At 43.5% G+C, this 25,136-nt stretch overlaps 1 protein-coding gene across 1 annotated transcript in view; it reads right to left on the bottom strand.

Annotated features, from left to right (window-relative positions):
- The window catches only part of CPNE4 (copine 4), a 495,352-nt gene extending 471,361 nt beyond the window's left edge, over positions 1-23,991 (bottom strand). The window contains 1 exon segment of the mRNA XM_032594671.1: positions 23,558-23,991. The gene's annotated coding sequence lies outside the window, so the exon portion shown is untranslated.
- Positions 23,992-25,136: the final 1,145 nt, after the last annotated feature.

The following is a 25,136-nucleotide window of genomic DNA, read 5'->3' on the forward strand; positions in this document are numbered from 1 at the left end:
GCACCTAGTGGGTAGAGACCAGGGATGATGCTAAACACCCTACAGTGACACATGACAGCCCCCCAAAACAGAATTCTCTGGCCATAAATGTTAATAGTGCTGAGATTGAGAAACGCTGGGGTATAGTAACTCTGAACAGATAAGAACCCCCCCCTTTCCCCCTGAAACCTCGTTGCACTAACAATTAAAAATTTTTAATGTTTATTTATTTTTGAGAGAGAGAGAAAGTGAGCAAGCATGAGTGGAGGATGCGCAGAGAGAGAGACCCAGAATCTGAAGCAGGCTCCAGGCTCTGAGCTGTCAGCACAGAGCCCAACACAGGGCTCAAACCCATGAGGCCTGAGACCGTGACCTGAGCTGAAGTTGGAGGCTTAACTGACTGAGCCATCCAGGCGCTCCTCATTGCACTAGCAATAAAATTAGGCACATTCAGGGTCATGTAGGAAGGCATCAGGGCATAGCATTTAAAAGGAGTATCAGCTGAGTGTAAGATCTAGATTTAAATTTTAGGTGCAGAACTTTCTAGCTCTACAGCCTTGGACAGGTTATCTAACTTCAATGAGCCTCAATTTCCTCTTCTGCCAAACACAGACAGAACCAGCCACCTCTAACTTATGAAGTTTAAATTACATGAGATGACGATAAGAAAGTATTTAGCACCATGCCTACACAGCTACAAATACCTGAGTGATGATTATTAAGGCTCAACAAAGTGAGGGCAAAACAGAACAAAACAGGGTTTTAAGAGAAATTTACCAATCACCTTGGTAATTTGAGGGAATTGGGGTTTGAGGTCAAAATGCTCAGGATGCTCAGACCTGCTGCCTCTTTCCTTAAAGGGTTCTCTGAATCCAGTGAGTCCCACCATCTTGTTGGTCTTTCCTTAACTATCATTGTCCCTTTGCTCAGATCAGGTATCAGGTCACACTTATGTCAAAGTGTCTATGGTCAAAGGCCAGATAATCTGGTCGTGGAGAAGAGATTGTCAATACCTGCTACTTACACACATGTCACTGTTTCCCTTGTGCATGGAGGCAGAGGGGCTCTGGTCTCAGTCTACTGTTCCAATATTGAGCAGAATCAGGCCAGACTTAGCCACACCTGCCTTTGGTCTGACACCCTTTGACCTCTCATAACCAATAGTTGCCTCAACACAACCCTGTCCTCACAGCAACCCTGGAGCTCTCCTCTCTCCAAGCCCCATTTCCTGGTGCACGATGTTTTCTGCGGACTTCAAAGGCACCCCAGGTAGGGGAGCACCACAGAGCATGAAGAGAACTGCTTAGCCAGCCACACAGACTGCCTCAAAAGGCCTTCAAATCAAAGAGTTCAAAGACGCCTTGGAAACCATCTAGCATAGTTTCTCCTGGCCAGTAAATCTGAAGCTCAGAAAGAGGAAAAGACCAGGTACTGCCACTAGCCCATAGGGTGCCTTTGTGCAAATTAGAAATGGCCCCCATCTGGATGGAGGCAGTCCTGAGCCATGGTGAAGAAACAGCCTGACAAGTGGAAGAGGCCCAGATCTCAGGCCAAGACAGGCCTCATTGTGCACCGAACAGTCCTGTGCAAAAGCTCTGGGAAGGGGTTTGCTCAAAATCACAAAAATGAATGGTCACAGAGCTGAGATCAGACTGGCAACCTCTTAGTACCGTCAGTTACCTATGGAAAATGAAAGGCTCCCGAATCTCTGATCTCCTTGCAAAGCAAGATTTGTTGGCCAAAAAAAAAAAAAAAAAAAAAAAAAAAAAAAAAAAAAAAAAAAAAAAATGGATTTCACAATCCATCTTCCTTTTGGTCCCTTTAATGACAGTATGGGGAAACGTAGACACCTGCCATGGTGTGAGTTCCTTAAGGATACTTCATATATAGCTGGTGGCCCAGAAAAAACTCAACACATTCAAAGGAGTAAGGGGGCTCTGGTAGCTGGAGAAGGGGAGCCTAATCACTGAGTTCAGAGGCAACACTTAAATATGCAAGGTAAATCCCAAAGGACAGCTTTGTTTTGACATTGTAACGGCCAGCACGGCATAGCTACAAAAACAGGAAACCATTTCAGGGAAGTCCATTAAATTTCCCACCACTGGAGTATTTCGTATCATTTTTTGTGATGAGAAAAACATGGGGCATATTATTAGGGGCAACTTGGATTGGAATTAGATGCGTTACTATATACTACAGCTTAAGCAACATCAGTTTTCCTGAATGGGAACCAGTTGATGATCTCAACTTCCCTATACTGTCTTGGGACAAAAACTTCCCCCTCTTCCTTTTGTCTGCTCTGTAGGTCAAAGGTCAGCAGACTTTTTCTATAAAGGACCAGATAGCACTTATCTTAGGTTTTGTAGGACACATGGTCTCTGTCACAACTACTCAACTCTTCCACTGTCGCACAAAAGCAGCCAGAGACAGTATGTAAATTCATAATTGTGGCTGTGTTCCAAAAAAGCCTTATTCATAAAAACTGGTGGCTAGCTAGATTGGACTCATTTAGCCCCCGCTCATTGACACGGGTTGCAAAAGCCACCAAGATGGGATGCTCCTGGACAAACAGAAATGAGAATCCAAGATGGCAAGGGTGGGAAATCCTTCCTCTGACTCTACCCTTGATTGTCATGGAGCTGGGAAGAAGATTTATTTTTATTTTTATTTTTAACATTTATTCATTTTTGAGAGGCAGAGAGAGATAGAGTGTGAGGGGGAAAGGAGCAGAGAGAGAGGGAGACACAGAATCAGAAGCAGGCTCCAGGCTCCAAGCTGTCAGCACAGAGCCCAATGCAGGGCCTGAATCCACGAACTATGAGATCATGACTTGAGCCGAAGTCAGATGCCAAACTGACTGAGCCACCCAGGTGCCCCTGGGAAGAAAATTAAACAGAGAAAACTGGTATCATGCAGTAAGAGAAGGGACTTATCCAGAGCTTGGATGCTTCATCCTAAAATATGTCCCAAATGCTAGTTCCCATGGCATCATGAGATTAATAAATTAGTAGAAGATTCTGAAAACCAGAATGGCCTCCCCTCTACCTTCTCCCAGGATACCAAAGGGATACAACCACCAAAAGGAAGACCTCGATAGCAGGAGCACATTTAGGAATTCACATTGGCTGTATTTCTTTGGTCAGTTATATTGGCTTATGTCTGTGTCACAAACCTAAACAGGATTTCTCAGAGGCCTAAGATCTGGAAGCCATTAACATGACTAGAGGCTTTACCTCTGCTTCATCCTTGCCAGACCGTGAGGAGGGAGAGTATACACCGCACCCCCGCCACCAGGCATAACAACTCATCCTTCACCGGATAGCAGAACACAGGACCAAATTCCTTCTTCATGAGTAAAAAATATTGTTTTCCTGATTATACCATAATCCCTCCAGGGCAGGGACTTTTGATCTTGTCAGTAATATTACACCCTTGGCCAGAGTCCCCACAGGTTAAAATTATAATTGCTACGATTCAAGGAGCAATTATTCTATGCCAGGCATTATTCAGAGTGCTTTAAAGCCCCTCTTGTTTAATAACTTCACAACAACCTAAGAGTTAGGGCTCACTATTTTTATTACTCTATACTGATGATTAATGGAGCTGGGACACAAAAAGAATGAGTAATTTGCCCAATATCATGCAGCTGCAAGTGAAGGAGCCCACATTTGTACCCCAGTATCCCAGCTCCAGAGCCAGTGCTCTTAACCTGTATGTAATACTGCTTCCAATAATGCAACCAATATAGGTGATCAATAACTTTTGAGGGCCAATGACAGTAATGACTCTGAGAAGTGGGAAACAAAGTCTGAGTTGAAGCTCAGCCAAATTGTGCACGATTGCCGGGAGACTCATTCTGCACCTCCCTCTCCTGAAGTGGGCACCATTGTACCGCCTTGCCCTCTCAAAAGGGAGCAGAGTTCTAAGCGTGGTGGAAGCCATAAAAAGAGCTATCAGGAGACAGAGCTGCAGCTCTGTAAAGAAAGCCCTTTTTTTCAAAAGCATCAGGCTGGAATGCCCTGGAAAGACACCAAGAGCTGGAAATGATGCTCTCCGTGCACACTCTCAGACCCTTCTCTTAGAGGACAGGGTAGAGAAAATGGCCCCAGGGCAAATTTCCACTTCATTCTCCTCATCTCTCTGAGATCCTGCTTCTACGGGACACAGGGGTCAGGCATTCTGAATATCCCAGTGATTGGGGTGAGGGCTAGAGGCAGCTGAGGAGGAAAGAGCAGGCAGAGGCACTACCTAGCAGGGGCTAGAAATGATGGCTTTGTTCATTAGACCACTTGGCTTTTCCTTCCTCAATATCCAGGGTATTTTTATTTTTCTTTCCTTTTTTTTCTTAAAATGTTTTTGATTCAGAAGCTCTTTTAATCTGTTTTTCTGGTCTAACATTGGCATTTGGGAGTAGGAAATAGAGACTAATTACAGTTTTGATTACATCCCATGGTCTATAGGGAGGATCACACTTCTATTGTTTTTTAATATATTGTCTTCTTGGTTTCTGTATTTCACAGAACAGTTATTTAATAGTTTCAAGCAATTGGATAGCTTTTAATTAGCTTAGTATTCTATACCTCCAAAGTCACTATAACATGGTATGAGAATGTAGTGTGCAAGAAGTCTGATTGCTTTTTTTAACCAAGAATATTTTTCAAACAGACCCTATATATCTTTGTGGAAAACTTCTATATTCTTGAAAAAATATTTTATCCTCCATTTTTAAAATTTTTCTTCAAAATTCTGTTAAATCACTCCTAATGAAATGTGGAACAAGACTATTTCAATTATTCTGCTGATCAAATATTTTAACTTACTTATCATTGCTTTCTTTGTCTAACATATTTTGATAATAGGGTACAAAGATTCTGTGTATCAAACTATTTCCTAGAGTCTGAGAATCTCTACTCAGATCTTAGTTTTTCTTTAATCTGCTAAAGAGCTGGTCCAAATCACTTTCACCAAAATCACTACATATCTCTGAACCTAAGATTCCCTTATTTATTACATGGAATTGAATAAAACATTTCAAAATTGCCTTCTAACAATGCTCTTCTAGGATAGCGAGGCTTCCATTTACCACCAGGGCCATCTCGCCTTTCTTTCTTCTACAAGATAACCCTTTTAACCAGATTTCATCTGATGAAGGAAGGAAAGGAAAAATAAAATAGACCCTAAAAATCACCATACTGTCCTCGGAAGGAAGTCCTTTGTTCTAACTCGTCAGACAGACACACACACACACACACACACACACACACGTTAAATATATGACGCCTGAACGTGAGCTTTTCAATAATCAGTTGTAATGTGCCAATGAGAAAATATCTTTTTGGAGCAGCCAGCAAATATTTGGTGAAGCGATTATTTCCTTTACTTAAGGGCAAAAATCAAAAGGCTGCAAGGCGAGGGGATTCCAGCCGCCCCATATCTCCTAAAGAATACTGCCGATGAGGGTAAGCTGTTAAAAGGATTGGATGGAACAATCACAGAGAAATGCCAGCCTCAGCAGGAACAAATTTAGAATCTTCAACTTCCATGGCTAGACCGTCACCACAGTGTATCAGTCAGGTTTCATTCAAGTAAGTCATTGCCAGGAAAGACCCAGACATCAGGCTAGGAACAGGGCTCGTCAGGCACCTGAAAATAAAATACTCCTTCCTGGATTAGATATTGGAAGTAAATAGCATGAATTCATTTCAGCTCATAAGACACGCATTTACTATGGAAACACCCAAGAACACAGGTTAAATGTACGTATCAAGGAACAAGAAAAACAGGAGAGTTTCCTGACCTATGGTATTGAACAATGTAAAAGTTAAGACAATCTCTAAGATCCTTTCAACCCTGAGCTGCTGCAATTAAAAAGACCAAACAAACAAAAAACAAAACCTCTAACAACATGCTAAGCATTACATACTGTATTGGACTCTACCATATTGGACCAGCCACACTAGGAATTCAACTGCGATCTTTGACTTCCTGGCTGTCTGAGATCTCCAGCATGTCAGACCAGTAGCCCTAAGGGTGGTGCTTTGGCTCATCCACGAGCCGCCAATAATTAAAGACTGTGATTTCAACTACGAGGGGGAAATAGGTTTCAGTGCTCTCTCTTTAATTTAGACTTCCATTCCAAGTAGCTCTTCCTGTGCAGCATAAGGTAACCAATCTACGGATCAAGGCAGGGCCTGACTGAGATAAACTGAATGATTCCCCTGAACCCCTTGCCAGCTGAGAGAAGTGGCACCTGAGGGGGGGTGGGGAATGCGGAAACTAGAGAGGATAAGGCACTGCGCTCGGGAAAAGAGAAGCAAAAGGAGCACTAAGAGAGGAAAACAGCTTCCCCTGGAACTTTCTGTTGGAAAATGAAGGTGGAAAAAAAAAAAAAAAGATGCTGCTTGAGCTTTTACTTACATCAGTCCCCATTCCTGGACTGAAATTTTCTCTCCTCTTCAAATAATAAATCCTATTTGGAACCCCAGTTTGTATTACTTCTCTATAAGACTTTCCGAAACCCATCCATGCCACACACACAAAAAAAAATGCTCCATTCTCGGAACTCAAAATGTCTCTCATTCCACTCATCTAACAATAATGCTCACACTGCCTTGCATCATCTTGCATTCTTGTTTCGTGACATCACAGAACTGGTACACTATTATCTGGCTTCTCATGCACTCATGTCTCGATTCCTAAGTTTGATCTTAACCTTCTTGAAAGTAAAGTCCATAATTGTTTAAGCTTTTTTCTCTAACGCAGTAATTTGCACATGGTAGGTGTTCAATATATGCTAGTAATTCAGGAAGACAAACAAGGAAGGAACGAGCAGGGGAAAGGTAACAACATAGAACAAAAATGTCCCACGGTAGCATGAAGGTGGACCTGTTGGGCCCGAGAGGGAATCAAAATTCCATGCAAACTAAACCAATAGCACCCGGGAGATACCTAGAAACGTCTGTTGATTTAAAGGAAGGATGTGAGGAAAGGAAGAATGGATGGAAGAAAAGGGTGTTAAGAGGGAAGAAAGTGAGGAGAAGAAAGAAAGATGGAAGGATGGAGGAGAGAAGAATGGAAGAAAGGAAGGATGGCAAGAAAAATGGAGGGAAAAATAGAAGAAAAGGTGGGAGGAGGGGGGTAGAAAAAAGGAAAAGGAAGGGACAGGGGACAAGTCTTACCCTTGTACTTCTGGATCTTCCATTTTTATACTATACCCTTTCTTGTTCCAAAATATCTCTTGGTGCCTTACAGGGCACCCAGCACCTAGTCCCAGGCTTGTTGGTGCACCTGCAGAAAGCCGTGTGTAAACCACGTCCAACGCTGATTTGCTTCACTGGTCAGCACCTGCCATCTCCTGCAGGTTATAGTGCCACCGATCCTGGGAAGTCAGCCCCAGGAAAGCTGCATTTCATGGCTCAGGGCTGACAGCTCTGGAGGACGTCTGGGCAGAAGGCTGAGGCACCACTGGCCTGCACCAGGAGTTGCAGAGGGAGGTCTTCTCCTCTTATTTGTGCCACAGTGTCACATGACACACTCAGTCCACTGGTTCCCTGGGCAGCCCATCAGGGAATCAGGGCTCCAAGGCTCCATGGGGTGGGGGCAGGGCAGTGCCTCTGAGGATACTCTTTGGCACACAGCCATGCCTCCCTCACTGCTAACCCCCTGAGGCACTGCCATTGCACCTCCTCCAAGCACCCCCAAGGACCCAGACGCTCAATTCAGACTGTGTCCCAGACAACACGGGAAGGTTGGAGTCTAACTCTCAACAAATGCCCAGCTCTTTGTGGTAACCCCCAAAAAAGATCCCAGGCAGCTCTGGACTTCCCAAGACAATCTCCGTCTCTACTGTTCCCTTCTCCCTCTAATAGAAATGCCACAACATTATAAACGTTCATGTACATATTTTTTAAAAAGAAATTTGCCATGGAAAACACATCCATTGAAGAGGCAGTGAAGGAGTTCTTGATGGGGAAAAGGAGATAGTCTATGCCCCAGGGATGTTTGTACACCCCCGAAATTTGAAGCAGACTTGATTATACGAGTAGGTGTGTTTGCCTTTCAGGTGAGAGAGTCCACAGCTCTCAGTAGACTTCTCCAAGAGAACTGTGACCCAAACAAGATTAAAACTATCACCCTACGTAAGGCAGGTTGTTGGGGGCTTATCAATCGGGAAAACAATGCTCGGTTAGTTTGCCAAAGACAACTGAATTTCATGAAAATGCATTTCCTAGAATTAACCTATTTTGCTAAGATGACAACTGAATTTTCTTCCCCTTCCACCTCGCATCTCCGAGGTGAACAGTCTGTGCCTGTCTGTACCCACCAGCCTATATCTGTTGGTGATGGCAGGGGAAGGCCATTTAAACTTGTGACACTTCATTAAGCCCATGCCCACTGCCATCACGGCTCTGAATTAAAGTAAACCAATTCCAAATGAGCAAGCCTAGAAACGCTCTCCCTTCTGTCTGCCCAAATGCACTCCATAGGAATAAAATGAGTGGCTTTAGAGAAGGTAGTTTTAATATATCACATCATTGTCTTGAAAGTTAAAATATCACTGGAAGAATGACCAAGGATATATGTGAAGTATTTAACTAAGCCCTAATACAGCACCGCGAGGACACAAGTGATTCGATTGCTACAGAATAAAATGAAGCCGAGAAAAATCAGGGCGATGCACTTGAGCAAGCCCCGAAACACGAAATAATGGGAAAATCTGCTTTATCACTTTATTTTTAAAAAGCCGTTAGCAGACTCTGCAGCTGTTAATCACTGCTCACATATGGCATGGCTGTCACCTTTATGAATCATGTTTTATCTTGAAAAGATTGTCCTTTATTACCTTTCCTTTTGCACGTTCCTAAGGAGATGTGAAACAAGAAAATAGGAAAAGCTCTGAGGTTCTCTGCGCAAGGATCAACATTCACAAATAAAGCAAGCAAGAAAGTATGGTAAAGTTTTAAATATGTCCAATTCTGTGAAGCTGAATATCAGCATCTTCATTTCCAAGCAGAAACAGTGCTGTCTCTTACTAAAAGGAACGTCTACTCTAAGACTTTGCCTTGACTGCACATGAAATCTACGCCCTAGGTAGTGAGTAGCAGAAATGCTCAGAGAGCTGTTGTTTTAGATGAAGGATTTAAATAAATGGGATTCAAAACAAAAGACATGGTATCACACATCAGTCTGTGATACAACACATCTGAGAAACAAATTTGACAAATGAAGGTAAATATACATTAACTGGGACCGAGGAAGAGACACATATAAAGGAATAAGGAACGTTTACAATCCATATGCATATGATTTGTTCACTTACTTTAAAAACCAGAATGATAGAGCCAACCACTATGAAACTTGTGGCTCAGGAAAATTTGCCTCAATGCCCTCGCTTGACACTATCTGCCACTTTACCGCACTGCAACATTAGCCATACTTCAACAGAGCAAAAAGCAATCACTCTGCATCCAGTCCTAAGACTAATGGCTTTCAGAAGTTCTAAGAATCAGATGCTCTCAGAAACTAGCATCCTAGAAAGAAGCAAATTCTGCTCCTCAGCCAGAAGGACCAGGCAGTCTTCCCATGCAGCACCCAAGGAGCTGCAGGGTACCAGAGTCAGAACGTGGCACAAACTGCAAGGTGCCAGTGTCAGCCTTGTCCGGTGCTCCTCCCCTCCCCTTTCCGAATGGGAGAAAGTGGTCTGGGTCCTACACATAAAAGCCAAGAGCTTGTGAGCAGGCTTTCCCCTCCTCCGTCCCAGGGCTGCTGGTAATCCTGCTTGCTCTCAGCTGTCCGACCTGCCAGTGAGTAAGTCACTTACCACGAGGGGCAGGAGGCAGGGCTGCTCCGTCAGTACCCAGTGGTCCGGATGCTGGAGCGCCCGAGAGGAAAACCGGGTGCAGCCTAGGATGCGCACACGGAGGCTGAGGCTCTGCTCGCATCCCGGCAAAGGCAGCATGTCACCCTCCCAAATGAGTGAATTAATAAATGATAACCCCGTGGTCAAATCTGTGGAACTGAGCACATGGAAACCCTGGCTAGTTCCTCAGGCAGGGGACACCGTGAACTCCCGTTCCTAAAGAGGAGCACAATATATGCTTTGAAGCAGAAGTCGGCGACCCAAATCACACCACAGAGCATGACCCCTTGTCCCAGGATGATGTATCTCTTATTTCCCCCTGAGGGGTGGAGGATGGTCAAAGCCAGAAGATTACCATCATCTCTCCCTCCTCCATCCCCCACCAAGTAATCAATCAATAGCTCTCTACCCCCCTGTCCAGCAGTTTTGGAAACCAGGAGGAGTGTGTGATCTCAAGCTATGATTGTGGTACGCGAGCAAAGGGACATCAGGCACATCTGGCACGTGCCCAAGATTATACTAAGAGCTGCTGAACATGAACAATAAATATGTTCTTCAAGCCCATCTCTTTGAAACGACTCAGAATAAGCATTAAGCATGATTTTGATGCTTTCAACTGTTAAATCCCCGTGTCTCTCTCCATGTAGGACACCCAATAACACTGTGACAGCGGACTGTTGTGCTTTTTTGACCCTGTGTAATAACTCCAGCTGATGCTAAATGAATATGACTGATGGTGACTCAAGAGGCTATGGCTGTCACTTTGGCAGACTGGGGTGTAAGGCACCAAGGCTGTCTTGCCTCCTCGCTCTCTCTAATATGTAAAACAGTCTTGCAAGAAAGATCCTTAGATCCTTAGAGATCAGATCAGATACTTTGGTTTCATAAATGGGGAAATGGAACCCAGATCATAAAGTTGTTCTGTTTTTAGAGACAGAAAGAGACAGAGAGCACATGTGTGGGGGAGAGGGAGAGAGAGAGAGGGAGAGAGAGAGGGGGAGAGAGAGAGAGAGAGAGAGAGAGAGAGAGAGAGAGAGAGAGAGAGAGAATGAATCCCAAGCAGGCTCCATACCCAGCACAGAGCCTGACATGGAACTCAATCCCACAACCCTGGGATCATGATCTCAGCCAAAATCAAGAGTCGGACCCTCAACCAAAGGAACCACCCAGGCACCCTGCGACCCAGATCATAAACCATTCATCTAGAAACTCACGATCATTCACGCACGAACACCTACTGGGTATAAGAGCTTCACAATGCATGGCAAGAAAATTCTATCATTTAGCTATCTTGTCTATAGTCCATATTTCAGAGAAATATTTCCTTGGAATTTTTTTTAAGTCTATGTATGTTTCCTGTCTAGAGATGGCCAAACAGAAATATGCTCCAAGTGCAGGAACTGGCAAACTTGTTCTACAAAGAGCGAGATAGAAAGCTGTGTGGGCTATACTCTATGTCACAACTACCCAGTTCTGGCATTGTAGTATGAAAGTAACTACAGGCAATAACAGGTATGACGTGCTCCAATAAAACTTTATTTACAAAAAAAAGTCCGCATACTGGATTTGACCCACAGGCTACATTTTGCTGATACCTGCCCTTAGTGGATCTCATTTGACAATGGGCTGAAGATCTCAAGTTTGCCTTAATCAGGTCTTGTTTAATCTCAAACCTCCCTTAGATTCATAGAAGTTTAAAAGTATTTATAAAGGAAAAATCACATAACAATTTGTTTAGAGAATGAACTTTGTAACCAGCTATTATAATTACCCATAAAACACCGGAGAAGAATGGGAATCACAAATAGAACTGCTCTTGCTCATCCAAACAAACAGGGAAAGAAGTTTTCATCTAAGTAACCAAGCACTGAGCCTCCCTAATCGGATGATGTCTCTTTTTCCCAGCTTAGGAAAGATGATGTTCCTAGGATATCAGGCAGATCCCCAGATTCCCATCATTCTGTCCCTATAGACAATAACTCCCATCTATTCCTGCTGGATGCAAGTCTAAGCAGGGCTGCTTATCTTGGTTGGAAAGGCAGACACAGGGCAAACTCAAAGGCTCAGTAAGCAGCTATGGTCTTCCCTGAGCCCATTCCCTGGACAGGGTGGGTGGGTGGGTGAGGAACAGGGGGCGAGGATCCTTCCCTCTTTGTGTCTGCTTTGGAGAAAGGAGATCTCAAAAGCAGCCCCAGCAATCTACAAAACCAACAGGGTTGCTCACCCGAGCCCACTGAGTCAGAATTTGAGAATTTGGGGCAAGAAGCTCACAACTTAAAAACAGCACCCAAAACTTGGCTGAAAGGGTTCCCAGGAGATGGCCCCTCATGGGGCATACCACACAGACTCCCGTTTGATGTGAATGAAAAGAAGATGTGACCTGCGGGTACACTCATTTATGCCCTAGACCCTCCTCCAAATGCTGCTTTCCAGAAAGAGAATTCCTTCACAAAGTTATAATTACCTAGCAGAATGTGCTCTGTACACAGAAATGTGGCATAAAGGACTCCATGCTGCGTCTGGTCAACTCACAGAAATGCCTCATGTCAAATTTCAGCTTTTAAGGAAGATGACAAATGATCACCTAGCATCACATTTTTTTATTTGTTTATTGTGGCTGTGGGATGTGCCTCTGTGACACCAAACATCTGGATAAACATTTTTAAAGTTTCTCTGTGAACCAGTGATCCAGATGTTTGCTGTCAAAAAGACATAACAGTCAAAGGACCGGAAGACATCCTCTTTCCAATTTCTCATCCAAAGATCTGCTACATCTAAATCACTGCCCTAACTCTGCTGCAGAATCTCCCTTAGAGTTCATTGGTTTCTGTGAAAAATAAAAGGAGATTTGAATTCACTGATCATCAGTTGAGAACCACACTGAGTTACGTCAGCTCTGATTTGGTTGATTTTACTCAGTAAAACTTAACGATGCCATAAAGCATTAAGAGTCAACCAGGGCATCCAAGTCTGAACAACCATGGACCATTAAACACCAAAGGAAAGTATCTACTAGGACTCCTCTTTCCCGTTAGGTAATGAATAAAAATGATGGAATCAGTCATTAGCCCACAATTAAACACAACTCAGCTGCCAACATTACACAGAAAAGCCACAGCACTGGAATCTAATCGATCATCTCTTCCTCCCACTGTGAGGAGTTAGCAGGAGTGAGCCCTCAGCTTGCTTCCTTGGACTTCTCTTTTGGTGGCATGTGCCCTGAGGAACCCTGAAGGCAATACATGCCACAAACACTCACAGACCGTATCTTTCTAAATGCCCTTGGCTGGGATAGAGATCCTTCGAGGAATAATAAAGCCACCACATCTCAGTTTGTTCTGGGATAGATAGTTTAACTGTTGGCTTTTCCTTATCATAAATGCGCATACACATACATACTTACACACATAAAAACGTAAGAACGCAATTCCAAAGCAGATCAGCCTTTTCTTTAGGAAGTTGCCATCACTAGAAATACAGGCTAAGGCTTAAGAGAGGCTCCCATATTTAAAAAAATACAAGTATAGGAGGAGATGTGACGAGTCTCATCTTTTCTGGCTACAAAAGTCATCAAAACAAATTAGGGTTGAGAATCTAAGAAAAATGGCACTATTTGCACCATGGTCTAGTGCAGCTGTTCTCAGAAGGTGAACCCCTTTAATTTCCAATACAGTACATGCGGATAGATTTAACCTAAACAAAAGCTCTTTGGGGATCTTTAATAATTTTTGAGGGTATAAAGGAGCCCTGAGACCAAAAAGTCTAAGAACCTCTGGTTTAGTGGAAAGAATAGATATTTTAAAGTAAAATGATTTTCAAGTTTGTTTTGTGCCCTCTCCCATTGGCTGTGTAACCTTAGCCAAGTTACTCAGCTTCTCTGGTCTTCTATACTCTATACATCAGACTAGCCACCCTTATAATTATCTGCTCAAACAAGTTTCCCTGCTGAAACATAATATCCAGAAAGTCAGGATTATGTCTGTAGGTTCACCCCATATCTCAGAGCCTAGCATGATACATGATGGGGTCTCAATAAATAATTATGACTTGATTGGCTGGACAGTTATGAGGATTAAATAGGACAATATGCATAAAGTGCCCGCTGAGGTACCTGACACATGGCAAATGTCATAGTTGCTCAGTAAATGTCAGATCCCTTTCTTCACCACTAACGCTGTTCTTGGTTTTACCACACAAGATAGAAAGTTCACAGTTTGTCTAAATAAAGGGAATATTTAAGACTTGGTTCTCAAAGTGTGGTCCCCAAACCAGCAGCATCAACATCACCTGGGAAATTGTCAGAGATACAAATTAATTGGCTCTAACACTAGACCCACTGAATTGGAACCTGGTGGGGGCCAGAAGACATCTATCTGTGTTGTAACAAGTTTTCCAGGAGATTCTGATTTGTCCTCAAGTGTGATAAACTTGGCTTTAAGACCTGCATTGGGTCTCTTTGAAAAGAGTATTTTATGCTAGCAGCATTTTGGACTTTGATAGCAGAGAACCCCCAATATGTTGTCTATTGCTTGCTGTCTAGAATCTTATTTGAACAAAGGTGGAAGATACATAAAGTCAAATACAATAAATGTCTGTTGCTGGACCTTGCAGGGCAGAGTGATTGATTTTGTATTCTAGCTGTGTATCTGGGGGCCAGTGCTAAACATACTTTGCATCAGAAATAAAGCTGGAACCAGCAGGAACAGAGAAGTTTTATCTTAGAGAAACCCCAGCATACCCCTTGAGTCATCTTTGTGTCTAGGCATAAAATTCGTGGGTAGAAACAGAGAAGAGGGAAGGGAGAAAGGTAAGTGGTTACGTCAGTAGCTGTGGAAAACACACATTTTATTGCCGATTTCTATCATACTTTCATAAACACACTCCTATTTTTCACAACCCCTTTGCAATACAGCAAACCACTACCATTAGGGTAATTACTCACAAGCTCCCAAGTTTGAGGGGTGCCACCAGCCAATACTAGTTACAGTTTGAGCAATTTCCATGTGCCTGAAATCTGATGGGCAGTTGGGATGCCACAGATATGCACTATATCTTTCAAGGCTCACAGCTATCCTCGGGCATAGGCACTATTATTACTCATTTTACATCTGTGGAAATTGAACTTCAAGAGATTAAGCAGAGCTGGGATTCAAACCCAGGAATCCCTGGCTAAAAATTCATGCTTTTCACTAATAACTCTACCTACCTATATACAGCACAGAGTGTAGCCTTGTAAATATAATGGAGCACATTTTAGGTAGGGGCTATGATTCAGTGAGTGAAATAAAACTCATACACAGTCAAAATAATCTTCAAAATAAATCCCATAAGTTGTTCAAGTGCAACATATATTGTATTACATAGACAATGTCTATAGTAGATCTGTAAAACCTCAAATGTTAATTTAGATTACACAATACAGAACGATCAAAATATAGTAAGAGTATTTTTTTCTAATTTTTTTTAGTGTTTATTTTTGAAGGAGAGAGAGACAGAATGCAAGGAAGGGGGCAGAGAGAGAGAGGGAGACACAGAATCCGAAGCAGGCAGGCTCCAGGCTCTGAGCAGTCAGCACAGAGGCTGATGCAGGGTTCGAACTCACGAGCTGTGAGATCATGACCTGAGCTGAAGTCGGACACTTAACTGACTTAACCGGCGCACCCAGGCGCCCCAAGAGTATTTTTAATAAATGAGAGACGCTGTAGGGTTGATTTTGAGCAAGTTCAATGTGCAGTGTAACCACCCACAAACTTGGCCTAGATTCAGGATACATGCTAAGGGGGTGGGCACACACACAGGGTGACGGAGAGAGTTATCCGTGTACCAGAAGGTTCTAGGCACTCTGGAGTTATCATAAGATGTGCACTACACAGCTACTACCCTGAAAAGCTTGTAATACACCAGGGGAGTGGGTGCAGCCAGGCCATGAGGACACGTGAAGAAGAGGATGTGAGCCTTCTTGAGAGAAGCAGCTGTGGAAGGATAGGTAAGAAACAAAGATCATACGAAACACGAATTTGAAAAAAAAAACACCCAGCTTTGGAATTGGAGTGGGAGCCCCCTAGATTTCAGTCCCCCTCTGTTGCTAGTGCTTTGGCATTGACTCAATTATTTATAAAATGTGACTAATAATATCTAACCCACAGAATACTCATTTGTAGTGATTATATACGTGTTTATGCTTACACAGTGAAATAATTTTACTTTTTATACAAGATAAATGTGTACTATCTGAAATAAATTAAAATCACTTTGGAAAAAATACTGTATTCTCCTTTAAATCTTCTCTGGGAAGAACAGAGAGGAGGAATGGGAGACTAAGAAAAACTAACACTTAGTACATACCTGTGATGCAGGTCCTCTGCTACTTTATATAGCTTTATCCCCAAGGAAATAAGGCTCAAAGACATTGAGTAATTTTCCCAAAGCCAAACAGCTATTGAGTGGCAAAGCCAGAATTTGAACCAAGTCTGCTTACCTTCAAAGCTTAAGCCCATATCATAACAAAACTCAGCAAATATTTGTCTTTACCAAATTGCATTGCAACCTAGTGATTTCTTGGCACATTCCTAAATAAGAGTAAGGAAGAAGGAAATAACATCGCTCACGTAGTCAACCAAAATTTTTTGAGCAATGGCTAGATGGCTGGTGCTGTTCATGGTTCAGCCATGAACAAGACAGGGGCAGGGGTGCTGCTCTCTCCTGAAGCACGAAGTGGGGACGAAGGATGAGTATAGCATGGGCCAGGACAAAGGATGCAGAAACTTCTGTCTTGCTCTAACTCAACCTCCATACAGCTTGTGTGAGTGATTTCACCTTGCTGGGCCTCTGTTTCCTCATCCAAAACAATGGAAGGGGGTGAGCCTAATTTTATAGGATTGTCTAGTTCTTACATTCTTTGATTCCATAAGAAGCATTTCCTTTCCTGTCTCTATAAAATTCAATCAGGCCATGCGCTGTAATTTAATATTATTAGCTGCTCACTCTGCTCTGCCTGCACCAAACCAACTATTTCTACCATTTTCCTCTTATCAGGACTTTCCTCCCAATATGATTCACAGTCAGTGAAGTCACAGAATTCCAACCATGGACTCTAGAAGCTTAGAGATCTACCTAGCAGATAAGATTAACACACATGGCCCAAAGTCCCCATCCCTGGTTTCATATCAACAAGATCTCACATATAAACCTCCTTGACTTTTCCATTTTGTCACTGAAATTTTTGTCTCTCAGTTACTTGTTAAAATAACTGTACAAAATATAACAAAGACATCAATCAGGTTCCCTGAGCCCCCAGGGTCTCCAAATAACTTAAAAGCTTTTCTGTCGCTTTAAGGATAATGACAAAACATTTCTTTTAACCATTCTCCTTCCCGTATAATTTTTCTTTTTTATTGATATTTATATTGAATACATCTTTTAATATTTTAAAAATAGAATCCTTATTTAGATTGTTCCAGACCCACATTTAGTGGTCAGTTTCTTGTTGTTGCTGTCATTCTTCTACCGTTTCCTTTAAAAATCATTTTGCTGTTTCAATGGATTAAGTCTACTATATAGTCATTTATCTTATGATATAGATGCGGATTCTTCTACCGTTTCCTTTAAAAATCATTTTGCTGTTTCAATGGATTAAGTCTACTATATAGTCATTTATCTTATGATATAGATGCGGTTAAAATCCACAGGGCAGTGGTGTGAGCTGACTGGATTTAAGAACCTCTGTTAAACATACACACAAACCTAAGCTCACACTGAAGGAGATCGCCCCCACACCCCAACCCTGATCCTTCCTCTCACTCAGAATCACCCTCCAGACCACGTGTCTTGATATATAGGGAGAAGAAAAAACACCTGAGTGTAAAGGACTTGAGGGACCATTCCCCAGTTTCTCTGAGACAAAGCAAGTGACTCTCTTATCTCTTAACCCACATCATTTGTTCATCATCTCTCTCCTTACACTTACCTCCACAGGTTTTAATGCCTGTTCTCACGCACCTGTCTACCCCTCAAGCCTGCACTTCCAAAAATGTGAACATCACACTTATTCCCAGTGCCTAACACAGGTTTTGGCATAAAGGATGTGATCAATTATTATTCAACAGATGGATAAATGAGACCCTTCTGCTGAGGGGGTGGGGGGGTGGAAACAGAAGGAAGCTCAGATGGAAAGGAAAGGATGAAGTTTTGGGAGAACTCTTAAGAGAAGGGACGCAGGAACTGTCATTTGCCTGCCGGCTAAAATACTGGACCGTTTTAAACATTCCAACATTCACCAACCACCACTAGTCCCATTTGCAGACGCTAACACTCATGCAGGTGCACTCTGTCTGCAGCTTGAAAACTATAAGCCCCAAATTTAAACGAAGTTTTTCTGAACCCAGAGTTCTTCCACTGGCAAAAGGTCCTGGTGTCAGGAAACAGAGCAGTCAGACTCCAGACAGCCTGAATGCAAAGAGCTGGCGTGCTGTCCAGCCACTGGGCAACCCAAGCAGGCACTGGAAGTGCCCTACTGGATTCTGAAGGCAAAATCCTTTGTCTTCTCCCTGAAGTGATGCAATGTGGACTGGAGAGTCAGAGGCACGGGGAAAACCAGTATTTCATACCTGAGCACATCTTTGAGGTTCAGTCAAACCCCATCCCCGAGCCTAGAAGTCGGGTTCATGGTCCCAGGAGGTAGGCTCTGCCGGTGCTCCGGCGCCCTCTAGCGTCCGTCCACTCTAATGCCAACTCTCTCCCGCCCTTCCCCCTTGCCTCAACAGCTACTGGGGGCTGCCTTCACCTTGGACCCCTGCTAGCCTAATTTTGTTCCTCCTCTCCCTCAAAGCTCAATGAACTGACCTGCAGAGGTTTGGAATCTTTTGGGTAAGGAAGGTCTTTTAGTCAATACACCTTAAACCTGAGAAGGTTTCTAGGCTTAACCAGAAATACTGTATTTTTCCCTTGATGTTTCCAAGGAGAAATGTTTCTAGTTTTCTAAGTAATAAGAAGTACAAAGTTAGAAATATTATGTTGAGCCAATGATAGAAAAACATTTTAGAATGTGTTCTTTTTGAATGGACCTTTAATTTAAAACAGGAAAAAAAGATTCCCCTGTGAGTTCCTGGAACTATAAACACTCATAAAATCTCTTTGTTTACTTTATTGATTCAGTTATGACATTTAAAGTAGAAAACCTAAGACTGTGCATGAACAATTCTTCACAAAACATGTACATTAACAGAGATGGCTGCAGACAATGGTTTTATACAAATTTAATCACATCTATTGGGTAAATATTGCACTGACTCCAATAGAGAGCAAAGTAGTAAGTCCCAAGCCTGCTCTTCCAAATACTGCAATGGAGGTGGGAGCCCCCCACCCCACCATCCCCAACTCAGTAAAGATTATCAGTGCACATGGCACCAGACACTGGCGCCACTACAGTCATTATCTCCAGGGAACTCAAGTCTATATAGAGAGAAAGGAATAATCAGGAGGGTTGTTGAGTCCCCTGACCTTGAACAAGCTCTCCAAGGTTTAGTTTCCACATCTGTCAAATTAAACAGCTAGAGTCAACAGATTATCCCCAAACTCTCTTCCAGTTCGAGAGTCATAGATTCAAAGAGAAACAGTTGTTGTCCAAGTTGAGAAATAAACCCACCACAGGCCAACCCTCAGTTGGTTCCCTCACCCCTCGGAGTGTACAAAGTCATAGGACTGGAACGAACCTTCCCAAATAAGCCTTCCTTACCACTTTCTTCAACTTTCCAACACTTGCCTTCAGGCCTTCAATATTTACTGATCTAAAAGCTAGTGGTTCTCAAGAGACTTTCCAAAAAATACAACAGCCAAAGAAAGAACTTTTTGGGATTTGCCAGCTTAGAAAAAAACATATACTATATATCATATATATTTAGTAATTCATAGACTAAACAGAAAGCTCCCACGTAAATGCGATTTCTAGTACAGAAAAGACTAAAAGTATATGTAGGCACTATGACGTTTTTATACTGCAGCCACAAGTGTTAGTAGATATCCCCTGACTGAACTGAGTGCTGAGGCCTGACTACATACTGTCTACTTCCGATATCATACAGAAGACAGCACATCATGCCTGATCCATTGATTGAGCTTGATTTCAGACTTACCACCAACCTCCACATAAACACCTCATCCAAAAAATGGATTTGTAACTCCAACCCACTTATTTTCATAACACGCTTCCCTCAAAAGAAAAACCATTATAGAATTTTTAGGACATCCTAAAAAAAACTTAAAGTCCTGTAATCTGTTATTTACTATCTACGTGCAGTCAGGAGAAAGGCAGATTCAAATGCAACTCTATTATTATATGCTGGAAGGTCAGTGCTAATGCACTATAGGATAGTGCTGAACCACGTGATATTTTTATTTTAAATGCATTTTAAATTTCCTGTCTTGATATTTTGTGACTCCGGTGTACTGACTACCGTTGCCAAGGCAATATGACTTTGGGTGACCGTATGGATCCAAAGGGGTTTTTGTTTTGTTTTAAAATATTAACAAGACAAAAACGGAAAGATCAAATACAGAGAACAAATTTAGCCCTTTTCTTCTTCAAAATGCATGAAATACAGATCTTCTGGCCATATCTCTGATTAAAAATACAAAGACTCATGAAGTGACTTTCCCAATTAGTGTAGAGCCTTTTTCCCAATCTAGCAGGTTGAGGCCATCAAAGCACTCTTCTCACTCTTTGTTCTGGATTCAGATCCCCATGAAAGTGTGGGGCATTAATGACACACACATTGACTATTCACGTCCAACATGTTTACTTCCAAATGGAAAAGTCCTTTATGTGAATAAAAGTGGCCATAATGATCCAGAGTGTTATACTTCAGAAAAAAAGGCTTGGTGCAAACCATATGAAAACATTCAGTTGGATACCAAAAGATTCAAACACAGGTGAGAACAAAGATTCCACTATTAACCCACTTTTTTTTCTGTGGTTATTTTTTATAGTCAGCATAATCTTAAGGTTTTCAGTCATGGTGGACTCAAATCATCTGGTGATAGGAAGAATCAAGCTCATATGTATATATATTTTGGAATACTACATAAATCTTCTCTGGAAACAGATAACACCTTTGCTTTCTACTAAATGGAATGAGGTATGTTTTAATCAGAAATCCACATGCAGATCAAGAAACACTTTAATACGAGATACCTTTTAATTAAAACCTCTAAAAGCAGGATTCCCCTAAAAAAAATCAATAATTCAAGCAAAATGTCATGTTGCTACCAAAGACCTAGAGATAAACTGGAAGTCTTTTAAGTACAATTAAAATACAATGCACAAACCTCAGAGCTACTATTTTTAAAGAAATACTTAGAAGCTCTAGTAAAGTGGTTGTCTCATGCTGGGAAACTCACTAGACCCCATCTGGGCCTGTTTCCAATAAATTCCACTGGAAGTGTGTCTGGAAAATTAAATGAGGCTGACCACTCACAGGAAAGGTATAGATTTGATGGCCATGAGAGTTCTCACATAGTATTACATGAGTAGACCTTTGATTACATTATAGGCAAGTTCTTCTCACCCAACCATTCAAAACTGTCTAGGATTCAACATCCGCTCCTGCTATGGACTGATACTTCCTTTTATGTAATGCTCGGGGGAAATCACCTAGTTTTGATGTGATTTGAGTTTGATCTTGTGAAGCTGTCAGAATCTTTCCATCAGAGATAAACGAGGAGATTCTGGCCTTCATTAGTATGCACATTAACACAGGTGTCCTATCTGTATTTGCCAACCCTCCTATTTTTACCCACTTCCCTACATGTGAATACCTTTGACCTACTCTGAGCTCAGCCCCCTGATCTGCTAGAGCAACTCTGCCAGTCTTTCTTTAAAATAGACAGGCCAATAAAATTAATTTAACCTGGGAATGGCAGCTTAGTAAGGGAAATGAAAACATCAGAAGTTATCTAATCACAGCAATAGCCGTCCTGAGCTGGGTCTTATCTGCTGAGTAATAAAAAAGAAACGGGACCTTCCTAAACTTGAAGGGCATCAAATAAAAGAAGTAAAATTCTTGCTGGCCTTTGGCTCTTGGGGGGATGTGCTATGCAGTTTAACCAGTGTATACTAACTACAAAACATTGCCATGGATTCGAAACACCTGTGCTCCAGGACAGTTGATTTTTCGGGGGGGAGGGGTTGTTTTGACCTAAAGCCAAAAAAAAAAAAAAAATCTACAAACACCTTTGAGAATAGGGATTAAGAGGGCAGTCGAAGGAAGGAATAGAGAGAAAAGGATATTTCATTTGAACTTAAGACAGTTTTTCCATTAAGACTAGACTTCAGTCTCAGTTCAAGAACACTTTAAACACCTTGGACAGCTCAAAAATGCTGTTTAGGAAAACGAAAACCACGTGAGTCAAGAACAATCAAGAGCAGTGCTTCAAAAATCCCTGGCAAAGCAACAAAAAGAAACAAGAGGACGAGAGGTTGGTTTTGCATAGTTCTGAGCACAGGTGCAATGGAACAGATGTATCTCTTCCCAAAAGGCACCGAAATCCTGTAGCATCAAGTGGGTCAGTGTGTGGGGGGCGGGGGTTCTCTCCAGATATTTCTCTCGCAAAGTTTCCCTGGACACTCATTCCTCCCTACTCCCTCACCCTCACTACTCTGCTCACCTTTCTTTCCTCCACCTCCTGAACCCCCACGGCATGCATTTCCTAAACTCGTGCACCACGGATCATCGCTGCAGTCTGCGATGTCTCCTGGAGCCTGGCAAGTTCTGGGACTGGAAGCCAGTCTTGCAACGACGTCGGGGGGGGGGGGGGGGCGCGGTCGGATCTGGAGAGCTGGATGGGACCTGGAGCCTTAAAGCCGAGCCTCTTTCCTCAAGAGGAAGGAGGAGTGCATCTTCCTAAGAGTATTTCTCGGTGTTCAGCCAGCTCCCCACTGCATGGTCATCAACACTCACTTGACTTGGCGTGGACCGCCCCCGAATTGTCTCCCTGGATTCCGCCCTAACAATCCACGAGCTTCTGTGATACACAAGGGGTCCCAATCTCTTTGGTCGGCCGTTGCTAGCGCTTCGGTAGTCCCTCCGGTCCCACCCCTGGCCTCCTCCCCCTACTACCACCTCCCCCCCCCCACTTTATCTAACATTAGAAGGAGCGTGGAGGGACTTGGCTGAATCGAGGGACTTGCAAGCCTACTGATTAGTTTTTAGCTGGAGAGCCTCGACCACAATTACATATTATTGGGACCTACTTGGGGGGGGGGGGTAGTTGAGAGGCTAAATCCAACAGCAGCTAGGTCAAGCCACTGGCCACGATACAGTTTCCCACAGCTGTCTCACAGTCAAAGGGGAAGCTGCAACTTCAGCCAGGACTCTGCTCCCGGCCCTCTCCCCGATTTCTAAAACAGCCATGTCCTCCCCACTCCAGGACTTCCAGGACCCGCTCCCCCGCGGGTGCGCTGCGGTCCCCTCCGTAGGGTTGCTCCCGACCCCGCGCGCCCCACCCCACCCGGCGAGCGGAGGGGAGATGCAAGGGATGAAAGTTCCCTTGGATGGAAGACGGCTCGTAGCTGCGTCTTGAAACAACAACAGCGATGATAAACAAGCCACTCTGAGCGAAACCCGGGGCGTCTCAAAAGTTGGTCTTGCTACGCAGCAGCCCCGAAGGACTTTGCCTTCCTAGCGCCCCAAGAACACAGGAATGACAGAGTTGGTGTCTACTTACCTGGAGGTGTCAACCTCGAAGAGTAGGAAGAGAATCGAGTCCGGGACAAGGTGTGTCCCACCCCTAGGACGCAGACAGAATCCGGCTTTGGAGTGGAGGTGGTTGGTGGTGTAGTTGGTGGTGGTGTGAGGGGAGTCGGACGCTCTCCCTCCTCGTCCTCTGAGGCCAGTTTAGCAACAGCGGACGGAAAAGATGCAGAGAGGGGAGTTTGGTCTCTCCGGAAACCCCGACTCCATCCTTGGAGATGGGGGCTGGGGAATGGGTGGGAATGTTGGGGGTGGAGGCTGAGCTCCCAGTTAACTCAGAGAGTCGAGGGGAAGGTACGGGGGGAAGCGGGAGGGAACCGAGAGGAGACGGGAGGAAGGGAGGGAGGAAGAGACGGGGACGCGAGGGTGGCGGGGAGATAGATGGCAGCTTCTCAGAGAGATTTCCACCTTCTGACGAAACCCATGCTCCCGGCAACCGGCGAGATACTAGTTGGGAAACCTCGGCGCGAGCGCCCCCTGGGGGGTTCCGGCGGAGGCGAGCCCTTGGCCGGGGAACGCGAGTCCGCGGCCCCGCCCAGCGCTGGCCCTGGGCGGGGGGCGCGCCGCACCGGCCCGCCGCGCCCAAGGTCCCGCTGCCCGCTGGGCTCTGTCGCTCACGCCCGACTCCTGGGCACCATAACTGAGTTCTCCCAAGGGCTCAGACCTCATCTCCATTGCAGAGTAAAGCGCTAATATCTGGGAGAGGGTGGGAGTGATAGTTCTTTTTGCACACATTCAAGGAAACTTCTTGGATGGATGCTCAACCGCCACCAGAGATGAAGAGATTGCTCACCTCTGTATCTTCAGGGGCTCACAACAGTGCCCGGCATATGGTAGGAGGGTAATATTTATTTTTTAGTAAATGAATGCATGAATAATTGACTGGAGGAGACTTTTCTTCATCACATGTCTTCCTGAATACATCCATCTCACAAATAAGTATAAGATACAGAAATACTTAGACAGTACTGTATTTAAAAATAGATATAAACATGCTGTCTTATGTAAGGGGTAACCACTGCCACATGTTACGAAGCACTTGAGGAAGCCAGTATGGCTTTCCTGTTCCAAAACTTATTCAAAGTCAAATTCAGATGAATGAGCAATGGAAGCACACACTGTGCATTGTATCTGTTTCTGCAACAGCAGATAAACCAGACAACTATTCTGTCAGCATATTGCCATGCCATATCTCTCAAGTATTGTCAGAATCACAAATTGGACTTCAGAATGCAATCCAGGGTCAGAAGATGCTGTCTCTGACATTGGGATGACACAAAGGATGTTACAATAGAATATGGACAGGAATACGGGGAGATAGGAGTGGAAGACCCCTCTTCATGTAAAGAGGTTATCAGCCAGGAACTTTTCACCAACCCCTGAGTTCTCGATTTCAAAGGACAGTGAAGGCAAAATAATACAATAAGGAGCAGGTGCCCCACTAATGGTTCTCTAGAGGCAATTAGGAAGGTCTTTGAGAGTCAGGGGAAGAACCTTCAGAAAGATGACAATAATAATGATAATAATAATAATAATAATAATACAATAATAAA

The sequence above is a fragment of the Lynx canadensis genome, chromosome C2 (assembly GCF_007474595.2).
Source record: "Lynx canadensis isolate LIC74 chromosome C2, mLynCan4.pri.v2, whole genome shotgun sequence".
NCBI lineage: Eukaryota > Metazoa > Chordata > Mammalia > Carnivora > Felidae > Lynx > Lynx canadensis.